The 17,050-nt window shown below is 56.3% G+C and overlaps 1 long non-coding RNA gene across 2 annotated transcripts; it reads right to left on the bottom strand.

Moving 5' to 3' along the window:
* Positions 1-9,164: 9,164 nt before the first annotated feature.
* Positions 9,165-11,820, bottom strand: LOC123642869. Of its 2 annotated transcripts, none has more exons than XR_006736542.1 (3): positions 11,797-11,820; positions 10,965-11,142; positions 9,165-9,250 (listed from the first exon to the last, which is right to left on the bottom strand). It is a non-coding gene; the product is annotated as an uncharacterized LOC123642869 (long non-coding RNA). The 2 variants fall into 2 exon arrangements; XR_006736541.1 differs by lacking the exon at positions 11,797-11,820 and adding an exon at positions 11,725-11,789.
* Positions 11,821-17,050: the final 5,230 nt, after the last annotated feature.

The raw sequence follows: 17,050 nt of genomic DNA, 5'->3' as shown, positions 1-17,050 counted from the left end.
TGGATCCAATGTATAGGTACCAGGCCCCCAAATTCACTTGTCAAAGCTCTCCCCTAGTGTGAGTATTTTTTAAAATAGGGCCTTTTCAGAGGCAGTTTTGTTGTTGTTTGGGACAGGGTCTTATTGTGTTGCCAAGACTGGAGTGCAGTGGCCTGATCATAGCTCACTGTAGCCTCGAACTCCTGGGCTCAAGAGATCCTCCTGCCTCAGCCTCTCGAATAGCGGGGACTACAAGTGTATGAGATGATGCCTGGCTAATTTTTTTTAAATTTTTTTGTAGAGAGGAGGTCTCACTGTTGCCCAGGCTAGGCACAAATTCCTGGCTTCAAGTGATCCTCCCACCTTGGCCTCCCAAAGTGCTGGGATCACAAGTTGGAGCGAACCAGCCCTGGGGGCTCGGAGGTCATTAAGGTTAAATGAGGTCATAAGGCTGGGGCCCTAATCCAACAGGACTAGTATCCTTATGAGAGGAAGAGACACCAGAGATCTCTGTTCCCGTACAACACAGAGAAAAGGCCAGCTGAGGACAGTGAGAGGGCAGCCAGAAAAGAGAAGCCCCATCGGGAACCATCCCTGACAGCATGTTGATCTTAGGCATCCCTTCTCCAGAACTGTGGGAAAATAGATTTCTGTTGTTTAAGCCACCCAGTGCGTGGTGTTTTGTTACGGCAGCCTGAGCAGACGAATATCAGGGTGGGAAGAAGGCTCAAGGTGGGTCAAAGGGAGAGGCAGGACCAGCTACACAATTTGCAGGGCCCCATGCAAAATGAAAACGCTGGACTCCTTGTTCAAAATGGTTGAGAACGTCAAGACAACAGCAGCAAAGCACTAACCTTGTACTGGGCCCCGTGCGCAAACAGGCTGCACGCCCACGAAGCCGGCCCTGAGGAGGAGAGCAGGATGAGGCCTTGCGCTAGGTACAGAGGTCCGGGTCTGTGTGGACTACGCTCCGGGGTCCCGGTACGAGCCTGTGCGCAGAGCTAGGCGTGCACACAACCAGCTCCAACAGGCCGAAGAACGCGATCCGAGTGTGGACCGAGTCGCAAGGGACATGCAGTGAGCACAGGCAGAAAGAGACGAATTCCACGGGAGGAGTGAGGGCAGGAGGGCGCGGCCGAGTCGCCTATGGGATGTAGCCTCAGCTGTGAACATCCCCTACTCCTGCCCTCATCCTCGAGGGGTGTGTGCCTGCGAGCATGCGCGCATGCGCCCACCACGTGACCCACCCATTCCCGGCCACGTGCATTGGAGCGGGCTGACCACCTGACCCACACCAGCCAATCAGAGCTCTCTCCTGAGGCTGGCTGCAGTTGACGTTGTAGGAAACGACAGTGGGGAAGTTGTGGATGCCCTTGAGGGGGCTACAGGGAAGGAAAAAGGAAGCTGAACAGTGCTTGGGCCCATAACATTCTCTGTGTCCCTGATCGTGTCGTTTATGGACCTCTGGCTGCGCTGCTGCCTTGAGGTGCCCGGAAGTGCTCGATCTTTTTAGTAAATGCCCCTCTGTTGCTTCAGCGAGCTCCAGTGGGTTTCCGTCACTTGCCAGGGGCTGGGGAGGGCTTCACTGAAGAAGGGAAAATGAGCTGGGCCCTGAAGGATGGGCAAGAAGTAGGGAGTGGACCTCATGGTGGGAGAGTGAGTGGAGTTCCTGGTGGGGTGGAGGAAGTGTGCACACCCGGGAGGTATGTTGGGCCCGAGACCTGGGGTGACGGAGGGGCAGGGCGGGCCGAGAGAGGAGGAGACCCGACGGACCACAGCAGGGCTCTAGAACTTCTAGAGTTAAAAACTTATTGAGAATTTCCAGACAACAACAGCAGCGCATTCACCTTGTACAGGGCCCTGTGCGCAAACGCAGGTTGTACACTCAGAGGCTGGGACAGCAGACCCGGGAGATACGGCAGCTCATGCTCAGGGGAGACTGAGGAAATGCCATGCCCTTTGTCGGGCCACGGGACAAAGGGCCTTACTAGGGGCTGCTCCATGGACTGTCCCCTGGCCTTGCTCAGGCTCTGCAGACCCCAGAGCCACCTCAGAGGTCACAGCTGTGTGGGGTGCTCTCCAAGCACTTCCTTCACACTCCCTCAGGTTTGCTATTTTTACATGGAGCGTTCTTGGTTCCTGAGTGGGAGGCAGTAATACGAGAGAGTGGGAGGGAGAAGGAAGAATACATTTCTTTATCAAAAGACTGGATTTGGATCAAGGGGTTTTTCTCTTCATTTCTGAGGGGGAGCACTTCCTTCTCGATCCTGAGGAAGTCCCTCTTCATCTGGTTTTCTCCTTTCAATTTTTTTTTCATCCATTTATTCTTCAACTCATTACTTGCTGTCATGACGTGTTGCCGTTGGTTTCAACGCCACCACTGCCGCCTGCCCGCGTTTGTTCTTGGCCACGTTTCTTCACCTCTCTATCCGTCAGGTTCTGAATGTGTAAATCGGGGGCTGACAAAGGAACCTTCGTCATAGGAGTGTTGGGAAGATTAAATGAGTCAGTACATGCAAGGCGCTGAGAACTTCCTGGCACATAGGGACTTCACACATGTGCTCTTGGTTTTGAAATACTGACAAAGCACCTGCTCTGTGCTGGGCCTGAAGGATTGAGAGATGCATAAGGCATCTGTTCCTCATGCACCAGGCATCCAGTAGTGGCCAGGCACAGAAACAAGCAATTCCAGGACAGATGGTGCATAGGAATGTGCTAGAGGGAGCGTCCAGGTACCGTGGGAGAGAGAAATGAGTGGCTTGCTGGAGCAGTTATGGAAGGCTTCACAAGAGAGGGTTTTGAAGGATGAAGAGGAGTTTATATCCCCTGGAAAGAAGCAGATAGACGGCATTTCAGGCAAAAGAAACTGCATTTAGCGGCCGGGTGTGGTGGCTCATGCCTATAATCCTAGCACTCTGGGAGGCCGAGGCGAGTGGATCACTCGAGATAAGGAGTTCGAGACCAGCCTGAGCAAGAGCGAGACCCCGTCTCTACTAAAAATAGAAAGAAATTAGCTGGACAACTAAAAATATATAGAAAAAATTAGCCGGGCATGGTGCCGCATCCTGTAGTCCCAGCTACTCCCAGGAGGCTGAGGCAGAAGGATCACTTGAGCCCAGGAGTTTGAGGTTGCTGTGAGTGAGGCTGATACCACGGCACTCTAGCCTGGGCAACAGAGTGAATCTCTGTCTCAAAAAAAAAGAAACTGCATTTAGCAAAACTGTGGATGCAAGAAAAGACTTGGTGTGTTTTGGGGACAGTGAATCGGTTGTGGTTATCGAAGCATAAAGTGTGTGGCCTGGGCGACGGTGAAGGCCAGACAAGAGGCTGGAGTAACAGGTGGGAAAAGGCAACAAAACTGTTGGACCTATGACTTCTGGCTTATCGAGACATGCAGAGAGAATGTGTTGCCCCCTCCTAGGGTAGGACAAGGAGGAACTGAGTCCTGGGAATTCCCTGAAGGAGCATCTTCACTCATCCATTCCTCCCCTGCACTAACATCTGTGCCACTTCTGTCCCAAACCCCTTCGTAGTTAGGGGGCTGGTGGTATGATTTCTGGAGCTAGTGGCCTTGGGCTCCAGCTTTGATGGGCTGTGTCTGAGGGGTAGACAGGACAGGTTGGAGCTAAAAGAGAACCAGTGTCCAGACTTGTGGTGTAGCCAAGCCCCACCAACCCTCAGGTCTCCTCGGCCCCTCCCTGGGCTCCGCACCCTGCCCTGAGTTCATGCCCCTTTGTCTCGCCAGGTCTGCTGCGCCTCTGTGTGAATTGGCTACCCAGTACCCTGCTGGTGACACCTGCCACCACCTCCAAATGCTTTCTCTAGCTGCCCCGCATCCTGCTCAGGCCAGTGAGCTCTGAGACCTCTCCCTGGGCAGCTTGGTGGGGGCAGCCTCTGGCTGTGGCTTAGGGTCTGGGGAGGGGTCAGGAGATACACTCCCGTGGGTTTTCTGGGCCTGTTAGTGAGGCCCACACCTTTTAACAGGGGTCTGTTAGTGGCGGTGCCACACCTTTTTTTGTCTTGACCCCTGAAACAAATTGAACCAAAGGAATTCCAGGCCTGGGAATATGGGGAAAGAATTTTGGAGTGAGAGCCATTTAAGACCTTCCTAGGGCCTAGGGCCCATTTTTCCTAAAGGCCTCACCCCACAACACTTCACGCAAACACACGTCACATTTCACAGTAAATAGAATTCTTTAATCCACTATGCCAGGTGCAGTGTACTGGTTGACAAAATATTTGTGCATAATCTCACTCTGTTGCCCAGGCTGGAGTGCAGTGGCGTCATCACAGCTCACTGCAACCTCAAATTCCTGGGCTCAAGCCATCCTTCCACCTCAGCCTTCCGAAGTGCTGGGATTATAGGTGTGAGCCACCGCACTCAGTCTGCATGATCAAATATTAACTTTGATTTTCTTTCCTTATTTTGAAGCCAACAATTTCCCCCAAGTGTCCGACATGCTAGGCTCTTCCACACTGGGTCTGAGGCAGTAGTCTGTGAAGACTCCCCCGGAGGCCCTTGCTCTCTGGCTGGCTTCCCCTGCTCAGTATGCCTTCTCCCACTCCTCTGCCCGGCTGAGGCCTGATCATTTTTCAGGTCTCTGCTTAAAAGTCGCCTCCTCCAGGAAGCCCCTTCTGAATCCCTCCCCCCTCAGACTATGTGAGCCACCTCTCCTTTGTGCCCCACAGTGTCTGTCCTACCACATCACGTTGCCTCATCACTTCTTGGTCACGAGTCAGCCTCTGGCATCAGACTGTGAGCTCCAGGCGGGTAGGGTCTGGCTTGCATTGGCCTCAGACCAGCCTCCCTCTCAACGTGTGATGCCACCAAATGCCAGCAGGTAAATGGAGCAAAGGGCTTGGAGTCAGCACTGGGGCTGGTCCCCACCGACCTTAGAGTGATGGCAAGAGCTACCATTCGGGGAGCCGCGCTCCTGCTTCTAGCTCATCCAGGAGGCAGGTAGCATCATTAGCGGGATTTCGCAGTTGGGGAAAATGAAGTACAGGGAAGGTGAGAAGCTGATCCAAGGTCACACAGTGACTTCGGTGCCCTTAACCGCACGTGCTGCCCCGAGGGCCGAGTGAAGGCTGACGACATCAGAGACTAGCGTGAAGTTCGCACACGCTAAAAGAGGGCTGTAGTGTTTGCTTTCCCAGGACAGAGACTGTGAGGACATGAGACCCAGCAGTGGCGGCCTTTCCTCTGAGGTGGGGGGAACCTGCTTGTTACTTCTGAGTTCTGGGCCACAAGGGGTGACTCTATGTCTTCCTGGTGACGGGCTCCAGAGTCCAGAAGGTAAGGGGGTGTGAGGGGCTGGAGCCAGAGGAGTTCAGTGTAACTGACACGTGGGGTGGGGAGGAGTGGCCCAGCCAGGAGACATGTAGGGTCTTGGGATGGAAAGGGGTCTTTAGGGACCACCCGTAACCAAACCTGCTTGGGGCTGAGGTCCTCGCAGGCACTCTTGTGTACATGCCTCCCTGCTGGGGAGCTCGCCAGCTCTCGGGTCATTCTCGACCTGGGGGCCCTGACCGTGAGAAAGTCCCTGTGGACCCTGCGCTGGCACCTGCCTGCTCAAAGCCCACGTGGATCGCACCTCCTCCCTCCTCTCCTACAGCCCTCTGCGAGTCAGCCGCGTCCAGGCGTTTCCCACCCCCAGCCAAGCGCCTGCCTTTCTCTCCTCTGTCCCAACCCCGACCCTGACGGTCAAGGCCTTTAGTCCCTGCACCCATCCCACTCACCCTTCTAGGCTCCTGGCCCACGACCCCCTGCCGGGCCCAGGCCCCACTGGCCAGTTAGCTTGGCACTGAACATGCCACACGGGCCCGCCTTGGGCTCTTGCCTATGGGGTCCTCCCTGTCCCTGTCTCTTCCAGATGAGGTTACAGGCCCACAGCAAGTGTAGCCTTGGCTGAGAAGATTCCCCTGACCCCCAGTCAGGGCCTCTGTGTCCCTGCCTCCCGGGGAACTCCGCTCCATGCCTTTGGCACAGGCTGGGGCTCATGCCGTCTGCATTGGTTTCCTGGGGCCGCCGTAACAAATGACCACAAACTTGGCAGCTTAAAAAAAAAAAACAGAAATTAATTCTCTCACAGTTTTGGAGGCCAGAAGCCCAGAATCAAGGTGTTGGCAGGGCTGCTTCCTTCTGCAGGCTCGGGGGGGAGCCCAGTCCATGCCTGTCTCCCAGCTGCTGGTGGCTGTGGCAGCCAGCCTTGGCTCGGGGCTTCGTAGCCCCAATCTCTGCCTCCATCTTCACGTGGCCTTCTTCTCTCTGTGTCCCCGTGCCTGTGACCTCCCTCTCTTTTCTCTTATGAGGACACCAGTCATTGCATTTAGGGCCCACCCTAAATCCAGACGGATTTCCTCTTGAGACCTTTAACTTAATTACATTTGCAAGGACCTTGTTTAGGTCACATTCAGAGGTTCTGAGGGTTAGGACTTAGACAAATCTTTTTAGGGGGCACAAGTAAACCCCCTACAACCATCCCATCAGCCTAGAAGCATTCAGGGGCCAGGGACGGTGTCTCCTCCTCCTCCTCATCCCCACAGAAAACTCTCTTTGGAAGAAATGAAGGTCTTGTTAACCACCTCAGTGACTGGGAATCCGAACAAGGTGCCCGGAGCAGATGGCTGTGGGTTGGGAGGGGGGTGGATAGAATGGGGGGCACAGGTGAGGGCCCCACAGATCCACGGGCTGGCTTCCCTGCCTCCCTCAACACAACTTCTCTGCAGAGGGTGGGAGAAGCAGCTCCTGCCAGGCTGTTCTCTGCCAGGCACTGAGGCCAGGCTTTGCGCCAGGCAGGGCACCCAACAACTGGGACCTGGCGGGAGCTTAGGGCCTTGTGGCGAGAAGCCCCAGGCTGGGGACTAAGGGGCTTCGGATTACAGCAGGTGGAACTAGCGGTGGGTGGTAGGCTGGCCCCAAGGCTGTTTTGACTCAAATGGAGGCAGCAGTGAGGCTTGGCATGCCAGCCAGCCTGAGGGCACAGATGGGCTTAGGTGCCCTGGTGGGCAGTACCTGGCCCACAAACCTGGCCGGGTGCCCTGTCCCACCCTCCAGGGCAGCAGGGATCCTCAGGGCCTCCCACTCCCAATATGGATGCTCCCTGGAGGCTGTGGCAGACAGGTGCCCTGGGCATGTGCTGGGTGGCTGGGATGGGGCTCTTTGCCCTACACCCGGAGCTGCGGCTCCCTCCCAAGCTTCGTCTGCCCTAACGCCGGTGGCAGCTTCCCCTGACCCAGGAGCTCCTAGTTACAGGTAAAGGAGGCAGCCCAGGTGTCTTTGGGTGTAGTCCCTGGGGTGGGGAGTTGGAACAGGAGAGCAGGGTGCTGAGGCCACCCCTGACAGCATTTGCCTGCACCCATGAACACTCACTGCCCAGCCCAGGCCAGCTCCTCAGCACCCAGTGGGCAACTCTCCAACAAGCTGTGTTGGCGACAGCTGCTTCAAGGGGCCACGTCCTTGCCCTGACATGAAAGGGGGTGCATGTGGCATCAGGCAGGTCATGGCATGATGGGAGTCCCAACTGGGAACAAGGGAAGGGAAACGGCTCCTCGGGAGAGAAAGGGCTCAGGATTTGGAGCCAGGACTCCTGGGCTTCACACGGCCAGGCCCAGTGACGTTAGCTGTCCCAGACCTGGGTTCCCCATCAGCAAGAAGAGTTCGGAACAGCATCAACCTCACAGCTTAATGAAACGAGATAATGACTATAAAGGGCTTGGGACACGCCAGCAGGCCTCAGCTGTTGCAGCTTTCACTGCTGGAATCCCTCCGTGCTCGAATCCTTTGATCCTCACAAAGCTGCTCCCTGTACGTGGCCAGAACCCTGTGATCGCCGCAGTGTCCATGGTCTCTCCTTCCTCCCTGGCTGGCGGGGAGGACTTTGGACTTGGGAGGCCGGAGCGGGAGGAAGAGGATTGGAGAAGCCAGAGGCCTAGCTGGAAAGGCCAGAGAGCTCATGCTAAAGGAAAACATCGACACAGAAGGATGACGGGGGAGGCTGGGGGACGGTGGTGGTGAGGAGGCCTGAATAGCGGGCTTGGGAAGGAGTTTGGAGCCAGGGTGGACAGACATTTGGGAGACAGCAGACATGGGTAAGAGAAAAGGGAAGAAAGGGTTTTTGCCAGGCAGTATGAATGCAGTTCCCTAGCATTTTCTAGAGAGGCTTCTGGAAAGGTATAAATCACTTTTTAGCCATTTTAGAGGCTAGAGTGGTGTTTCGTTAAATGTGTCAAGATAGGCTCAAAGTAGTATATGTATCATCCACACAAAAAGAGCATCACAAAAACTCCCAAAGCAGGTTTGTTCTGGAATCTGCCTACTGAATGCTCCCTATTCCCCGAGGCTAGTAGCTGGCACAATCTGGTCTCCGTGCTGCAGGGCCTGCTTCTGGAACTGCCGCACTCTCCCGGCACTCACTCCCATTCAGCCATTCCCAAGAGGCCCACGGCACTTCGGACTTCCCCCAGAAGCCAGCGCTGCCCTGGGGGACACTTCCTTTCTGCCTAAGGATCTGCCTGTGGATCTGGAAAGTTCTCTGTGCCCAACCTCAGTTATCCCATAAATGGATCATCTGCCCTGATGTCACCAAATGCTGTGAGGATAACATAAGGTCATAAGTGAGAAGGCACTTGCACAGTGTCAAATGCTACATAAATTCTATTATTGTCATTACTTTGAAGAACATACAGGGGAGCATAATGCAGCCGCTGTCACTGCTGTGACTTGCTGCACACCCGGCATGGGCTCGTTAGTCTCCTGCAACTTTGTGGGGCGAGGGCAGCTTCATCCCCACTTTACAGATGAGGGAGTTCAGTTGAGGGGAGGGAAGCCACTTGCCCAGACTGGGAATTCCAGTTCACGTCTGCCTGCCCTCAGAGCATCAGGCTGCGCCTCTCTAAAAGTGACAGAGTTGGGCCTGTGGCATGCGTAGGGCAGACAACTGGGCCGAGGCCCGGACAACAGAGAGCTGCTTGCTTTGGGCCCTCATTCCAGTTCTGTCTCCAGAACGCCCAGCTGTGTGGCCTTGGCCGGCCCTTCCTTTCGCAGGGTCTTGGAACTGGCTCCACACACAGCATCCCTAGGGGGCTGAGATGGAGCATCCTTTGGGCCAGACAGGACAACGACTCACCTGATGTGACCTTGCTCCTCGGGAACTGGTCCCAATCGTCCCAGAGGCCAATTAAGAATGAGTAGGGGCCCCACTGGAAGACGGTGCAAGTGGGCCCACTTCAGGTAGATGGACACAGCCAGGGATGTCCCCACCAAGACAGGCTGGTGAAGAAGATGACCGGGAAGCAGTGACACAACTGGCTCCAGCTACTGGAGCTTGGGCACTGAAAGGCAGGCTCAAGGCGGATGGTGACACCAGGGCTGTGGCCTTCATTGAGTGTCCCCCTAGTCACACCTAGATTCTAAGTCGCTTGGGACCTTCCTATTCCTGGGGACCGTCCTATTCCTAGTCCAAAGGCCTAGAGAGTCTCTGGCCAGAGGCAGGTGATTCAGGTCACCACTTCTGGGGCTACCACAGCCTCAGCACCTGATGAGCAGCAACACCTGCCAGGGGCTTACTTCCTGCGAGGGCCCCCAGACAGTGTGCACCTTCAAGGCAGAGCGCCCTCCGGGAATGGCCTCTGTGCCTTGCAGGGTCTGTAGGGGAGGCTGCTGGTGGGCTCGACTTGCACAGGAGCTGTTCCCAGGCCCGCGCCTCGGCCTTGGCCCTGACCGCAACTTCTAGGTGATTCCAGCTACTGCAGAGCTTCCGTCTGCTGTCAGCTCCCTGGTTCCCTTGCTAGTCAGACTCCAGATATCACTGCATACCCCTCCTCATCACCACCCTGAGGTCCAGGCTCCCCCACCCCATCCTCTCCTAGTCTCCAGCACTTCATTCATCCATTTGTTCACTCAACATTTATTGAGTACCTAGTATGTGCCAGGCACTGTCCCAGATGCCAGGGACTGTCTAAGATATACTATAAGGAAGAGGGCAGACAAAGTATAGATTTAAGAGCAAAGACTCAGGAGCCAGGCTGCCTAGGTTCAAATCCTCACCCCACTGCTTTCCAGCTATGTGACCATGAGCAAGTGACTGAACATCTCTGAGCCCCAACTGCCTCAGCTGTGAAATGAGGCTAAGAATAGCATATCCCCATGGGATTGGGGTGAGACTTCAATGCCTTGTTATGATGATGGAAGAGCACTTGGCCCACAGTAAGTATGCCATGTGTTTGCAATATTAGTCTAGTGGGGAATGAGAAAATGAACTATAAACAAATAAAATAATTGGAGTTTATGGCTGGTGTTTTGAAGAAATAAACAGTGTGGTGTGGGGGACATCAGTGGGCATGGAGGGCTCCTCTAGGCGGAGTGGTCAGGAGGGTCTCTCTGATGAGGGGACTTCTTTAGTGTGTGATGCATGGAAGATGGAAGAAGCAGTCTTGGCGAGAGCAAGGAAAACACTTTCTAGGCAGAGGGACCAGGAAGTGAGAGTCCCTGAGGCAGAAAATGGCTTGGCAGGTGTCAGGAAGGCCAGAAGGCCCAGGAGGCAGGAGCTTGGTGGTGGTGGGGGGTATGCTGGCGTGACAGTTCAGAGAGGCCAGCAGGGCCAGGTCACTCAGGGCCTCTTGGGCCATACCAACGAGTTTCCCTTCTATCTCCAATGAAACGTGCAGCCATACAAGGTGTTTTTGTTGTTACAAACTGTATGGAAGCATATCACACATGTAGAAAGTGCACAAATCCTAAGTGTGCAATGCCATGACTTTTCACAAAGTGAACACACCCAAGAGATGGGCACGGATCAAAACCACAATGACCAGCACCCAGAGCCCCACTTAGGCCCCTTCCAGTCACCACCCCATGGGAACCACAGCCCCAACTCCTAACAGCACAGAGGAGTTTTGCCTGTTCCTGAACCTCCTAGAAATGGAATCGTAGAGCATGTGCCTGGTGCTTTTCACTCAACATTACGTTTGTGAGATACACTCACCTTTTGTCAGTGGTTGCAGCTTTGCTTCTTCTCTGTGCTTCTCGTACCCCTTCGTGTCACTGCACCACAAGGCATTTACGAATCCCACTGCTGATGGGCATTTGTGGTTTCCAGCCCGGGGCTACTGTCAGCACTCCAGTCCTGTCTTTTGGTGCGCATGTGTGTGCTTTTCTGATCACTGAAGAGATCAAACATGAAAGTGATGAGATCTTGTTTCAAGCTCGCTCCAGTTCCTGCATCAGCTCCGAGGGTTACACCAGAACTGGACCAGCCTCAACTTTGCCTTTTGTTCCTCCAAAAAAGCTCTTCCCAGAGTCTGCCTATTATGCACTGATGGCTGTCTAACGCCCCACTCCCTCCCAAACGACAGGAACCCCATCATCCTCAGGCCTGGGAGTCCTCTGAGAAAAATGGACTCAATCATGCCAAAGCCGCAGGTGGCTGTGAAGGTTAAGTTAAAAGGGAAAGGGCAGTGAAAGCCCAGACCCATTACCAGCTGCCACCTCCCCACCCGCCCCCGCATAATTAATGCCGTTTCTCCTTCCTCTTCCAGATCCAGGAAAAGAAACGAAGACACAGGCGCCTCCTATGGGCGAGGGCAAGACACAGCCCTCCCTTTCCGGAGCTCCCCAGGGTCCTGCGGTCTAGACCAACGCTGCTCCCTCCACAAAGCCAGCCTCCACTGAGAGGGCAGTGCTCTCAGCTCCAAAGGCCCAGGGTGTACATGACCCAAGAATCACTGCCAGCTTTGCACACTCACGCCCCATCTGGGATCCTGCTCCTCTTCCCCGCCCCAGCCCAGATCCCTGGAGAGGCCTCCCCAGGTGCCCACCCAGCCTGCTCTCCTGGTTACTGCGTCCACAACACATGGCACCTTCCCCCGCCCGCACACACCCTGGCCCCGCCTAATGCGTGCCGTGCCTGGTCGCCAGACTGCGCGGGCAGGGAGGGACCTGTCCCCTATTCCCGGAAGATGGAAGATCGCCCACACCTGGCGCCGTGCCCAGCTCCTGGCGGGGGCGTCATAAATATCTCCTGAATGATTCATTCATTCCTTTGGGAGAGAAAGCATGACCCCTAAGTGGTTGAGAATATGGACTTTGAAGTCACACAGATCTGGGTTCAGGTTCTGGCTCTGACCTTTGGCTCTGTGACCTTGGTCGCCTCTCTGAGCCTGTTTCCTCATGTAAAAAGTGGAGTGACCACTACCTGATTAGGCCATCGTGAGGATCAAGTGCGACGATGTCGCAAGGGACCAACACGGATCTGGTGTACAATAGCAGCTCAATCACGGTGGGAAGGGTGGTCATCCTTTCAGAGAAGGGGAAACTCCTGTGTTGCTTGTCGGTCTGTCTCTTTGGCTCCAGGGAGGTGCGCAATATCAGGTCCGTTTTACAGATAAAGAAACTGAGGCCTACAAAGGGAACAGGATGACCCCTGGGGCGGAGGCTGAGGCTAGAGCCCAGTCCTGCTGACTCTGCCCCTGGCGAGCACGTCCCCAGCCCACCCTGGTCCCGGGGCCTGAGAGTGAGGGGCTGGGCTTGGCCCCGGGGCGCCCCTGAACCCCAGGGCGCGCTTGGGTTTCTCCAGCTTGCACCCTGGAAGCGCCGCGCTGCTCCCGCGAGCGGAGAAAGCGCCCGGGGTTGTCACTTTAAATTAAAGAGGGAGCGGGCAGGCGGGCGAGCGCGAGGGAGCGCGCGGCGGGCTCCTGGGAGCGTGCCCGGACTGCGGCGCAGCTCCCGTCCGCCGCCCCGGCCCCGCCGAGCCCCCGGCCCGCGCCGCGCTCCTCCGAGGCAGGCGCCCGGCGACACTGCAGGGGTGGCGTCGCCGCCGGCGGCCGGGGAGGCGCAGGTGCGTGCGCGCTGCGGGAGGCCGGCTGGGAGCCGGGAGCCGGAGCCGGAGCGGCGGCCCCTCCGCGGAGCCGGGGTGAGTACGCACACGGCCGACCCCCGTGCGCGGCCGGGACACGCACTCTGCGCGCGGACGCACGCAGTCCCCTTCCCTGGGCCCCCGACCCCCGACTCCGCGCGCCTGCAGCCCCGCGCCGCGCTTGCACACGAGCGGTCGCCGGGCGCCCTGCCCGGCCCAGCCACTCCGCGCACTGCGCATCGCATCGCGCCCGCACGCCCGCCCCGCGTGTGCACACACGCGCTCACCTCGCCATTTACACGCCCCCCCTGCGCCCGCGCTGCACGCACGCCCCTCACTGTCACACTCAGCGCCCTGACTGTCCCCACTGCCCCTGCCCCGGCTTTACAGCCCCTCCCAACTCAACAGTCAGCTCCCCACTCTCCGGTCACGTATCCTGGGGGTTCCTGAGGCAGGAGCGCTGGGTCTGCGGGAACTGTCCCAGGCCGGAGGTGCACGTCGCACCCCATCCCCAGGAGGTCCGGGCTGTGTGAAGAGCCAGAGAGGACCCTCAGCCTCCGGTGTCACTGGCCCGAGTGGGGGGCCTTCCAGGGACCCCTTGGAACCTTCTGTGCTGCCGCTTCTTGGGGGAAAGGAAGCTTGGCCAGACTCCGGGCCTCAAGGCTGTAGATTTAGGCTGAAGCAGGGGAGGGAGGGGGGACAAACATGGGGACAGGGAAGCCTGGTCTGTGGGTAAGCCCGCCATCCTGGTGAGCCCTCTTCAAGAGGCTGTGGAGACACTCTGTGCCCCCCACCTCAGTCATTGAGGCCACCCACATTCCAAAGAGCCTGGGAAACCTGCACCCTGGGGGACAGATTTGGAGAACAGCAGCAACAGTGCTTCCTATTAGAAACGGGGAAACTGAGGCTCTGAGAGGGCAGGAGACCCACCCAAGTTAACACAGCCAGTCTGAAGAAAGATCAGGACAAGTACCCCAGCCCCTGCCTCACCATTCTGAGGTCTGTAATCTTCCCCAAGCAGTTCCGCAGAGTGGGTGCTCCTAGCCGGGGTTCAGACCGGGACTCCACCTCTTGTCAGCTCTGGTGACTCTGGGCAGGTCATTTCCTGCACCGCAGCTTTCTCACCAATACAACGGGCAGGGGAGCAGCCCCCTCAGAAGGCTGCAGGGAGATAACACAGGGCAAGTATTTGGGACAGTGCCTGGCACATAGTAGGTACCCAGTAAATGTCACCTGCCCCAGCCAATCAGTACTGTGGTTTCTGTGGGCTGTTTGGGGGTGGCAGGAGGATGTGGTTATCTCAGAAAGGGATGGGGGCAGGAAGGAGGCACTTGAAAAGGTTTTGAAACCTAAAGATTCTAAAGAGGCTCCCAGCCTGAAAGGTCGGGCTCCCCTGTATCTGTCTGCCATCCGTCCCATTACCTGTTGGCTTAAGGTGGGGGTCGGGGAGCCAGCACCTTGCTGGGCAGAGATGTGATTTGAGGACCTTGAGCAAGGAGATGCGGTGGAGAGGGGAGCAGAGACACCGGCCCTTCTCTCCTGCAGAGGCACAGCATTGCTGGAAAGCCATTTCTCTGACAAGCTCAGGAGGGAGGCTCCACCAGGGTTGGATTCCAGCAAAGCCAGGTGGTGGTTCTTCCCCGCCCCGCCCCCCGGTGCACCCCCAACGGCCTGCCTGGTCAGCAACAAGACTGGTGGCCAAGAGTCCAGGCCCAGAACCATTGCACCCTGGCACCCATCCCAGGGCTGCTACTCATGTGCGGAGTAACCTGAGGCCTTACCTTCCCATCTGTAAAATGGGGACCCATTAATCCGTTCAGTCATCAGGTCTGCACTGTGTACCTACTACATAGCAGCCACAGTGCTAAGCAGTGAGCACAGATCATGTCTGCGTGCACACAGCAATGGCGAGGTATTGCTAGATAGCTATGATTGAGCCGGAATTCAAAACTAGAGCTGTTCCAGTGAGCAAGCTCCATGCAGTTTGGGGGTTGGGTGGGGAGGGGTGCTGAAGGAGGGGGTGTGCAGCCTCAGGAGCTCAGATGAGGGTCTGGAGCAGTTCCGCCTCACCCCTGCTGTGCTGTGTGTCCGAGCCCTGGTCACAGGCTGCCCTGGCCGCCGATACACCTTGTCAGCATCCTACTCCTAGCTGAAGCCACAGCCCTGTACCTGGCAGACCTCCAGGCTGCCAGCAGGAGCCCACTGAGGTCGGCTCAGGTAAGATGGAGCCAGGGGGTCTCGGAGATAGTGAGTGAAGCCATTAAGAAAGGTACTTGCTGCAGAGCCAGACCTGGCTCGGTCTCAGCTCCCTGCTCACCAGCTGGGTGACCTTTTGCCAGTTCACTGCCCTTCGCTGAGCCCTTCCCTCCTCCATGGAGTGGGGATGCTAACAGCCCCACAGGATTCTGGGGAGTGATGAGGAAGATGGCATGAGGGGTGTCACTGCTAACAGAAGAGACCCGGATTGGGCAGCAGACATGGCTACCAGGCCCAGCTCCAGTACTGCTGTCTGTGTGGCTTTGGGCAAGTCACGTAACCTCTCTGAACGTTCCCAGCTCATCCAAAGTCCAGCTTCTCAGACTCATGAATGGGGAAGTGAATGGAGCGGTGGGAGGGCCGGGCCTGAACCCTAGAGCAGATGCCTCGGAAGGGCAGAGCCTGCTTAGCTCCAGCTCCTGTTATTGTTGGGAGGGTGTGTGTTGCACGGGATGGAGACCCATTGTCCCCAGGTCTTTTACCTTCTAAAAGGAAGCTGAGAATCCTTTTTTTAAAATCGATTTTTAATGGGAAATTTCCCAATTTTTGAATTGGAACTCACTTAATTGGCAACTCACTTAAACTTAAGACAAATAAAACCCATCTGTAGGCTGGCAGTGCTGCCCACATGATTCCACTGCTCAGATTAGGGGTTAGGGGGCCTGTGTGGGCCATTGCTAGGCCACTAACCATAGCAGCTAATATTGCCAAGCCTGACCACACTTACCTTCTCCTTCCACCCTCCTGGCACCCTCACAGGGCAGTCGTGAGCCCCGATTTACAGAGGGGCAACTGAAGCTCAGATATACTAAGAAAATTGCCCAAGGTCACTTGAGCTAGTGAGGGGGCAGCTCTGGGATTGAGAGCTGGGTGCAGGTGACTACAAATCCTGTGCTCAGGCTGACCCCTCCAGAAGCCTCAGTGTCCCCTAGGTTCTCTCCTCTCTCCACTCCAGCAGATGTGCTCTGGCTTCTGACCCTTCATAGGGCACCACGGCTGGAACTTCTGTCTGGGGTGTGCCCAGCAGTCGTTCGCACCATCACTGAAATCACAGTTCCCTGGCAAGGAGTGCTATGTTAAAGCAAGGGGGAAGAGCAGGCAATTAAGGAGTCTGGGGTCTGAGCTGGCCTGGCCTTGGAGGGGACGAGGTCCCATGACAGCCAGAGGTTCCATGCAGCTTGCAGTTGTCCTGTACTGCATGTGTCGTGCCTCGGGGGTACCTCACCATGTAAACCTTGCTAGCGTGCTGCTGGCATTGGCTGTCCCTGCTTGGCCTCATTTTTGCAAAGTCAGTTTGTTCCAGGTGAGCAGGAAAGAAAGCCGATGCCATTATCAGATTCCCGGCAAGGCAGAAGCAGGCTGGGATGTGTGTGTTCACGTTAATGTGTGTGTTTCAGTGTGTCCAGATCCCCTTTTGCCAGGAGCTAGGGCTACCCTGGCAAAATGTACATGTACACAGTGACTGATTTGACCTGCAGATTCCTAGGAAACTTTTTTGAAACCATATGCCCACCTGCGGTAAGACACGGTGGTTAGGAGTGTGGAGCCAGACAGCCTGGGTCGAATAGTTTATTAGCTGCATGGCCAGGGGCAAATTACACCTTGGGACTCTCATCTGCAAGCCAGAGATAATAATAGCACCTACTACATGGGGCTGTTTTGAGGATTAAATGAGGTCATATATATGCAAAGTGCTTGCAACTGTGCTTGGTGTGTAGGCAGTGCTCACAAGGTTGGCTGCCATTGCCATTATCTCTGGCCCAGGGCCCAGGAATGAGCTTCCCCTGAAGTCAGGATGGGTGAAGGCCTTCCTGGTTTAGCACCACCCTCCCATCACCATGACAACCCACATCTCATCCTGGAGTGGGGGCAGCACGGGAGAGCTGGTAGCCAGGAGCTGTCTGTACACCTTTGTCTGCCCTGCTTCTTGAGGCTTCCGCCCTAGGCCTTCTGGCAGCCCC

The sequence above is a fragment of the Lemur catta genome, chromosome 7, assembly GCF_020740605.2.
Source record: "Lemur catta isolate mLemCat1 chromosome 7, mLemCat1.pri, whole genome shotgun sequence".
Taxonomy (NCBI): domain Eukaryota; kingdom Metazoa; phylum Chordata; class Mammalia; order Primates; family Lemuridae; genus Lemur; species Lemur catta.
Note: the sequence above shows the minus strand (reverse complement) of the source record. Positions and strands in the feature narration are given on the sequence as shown.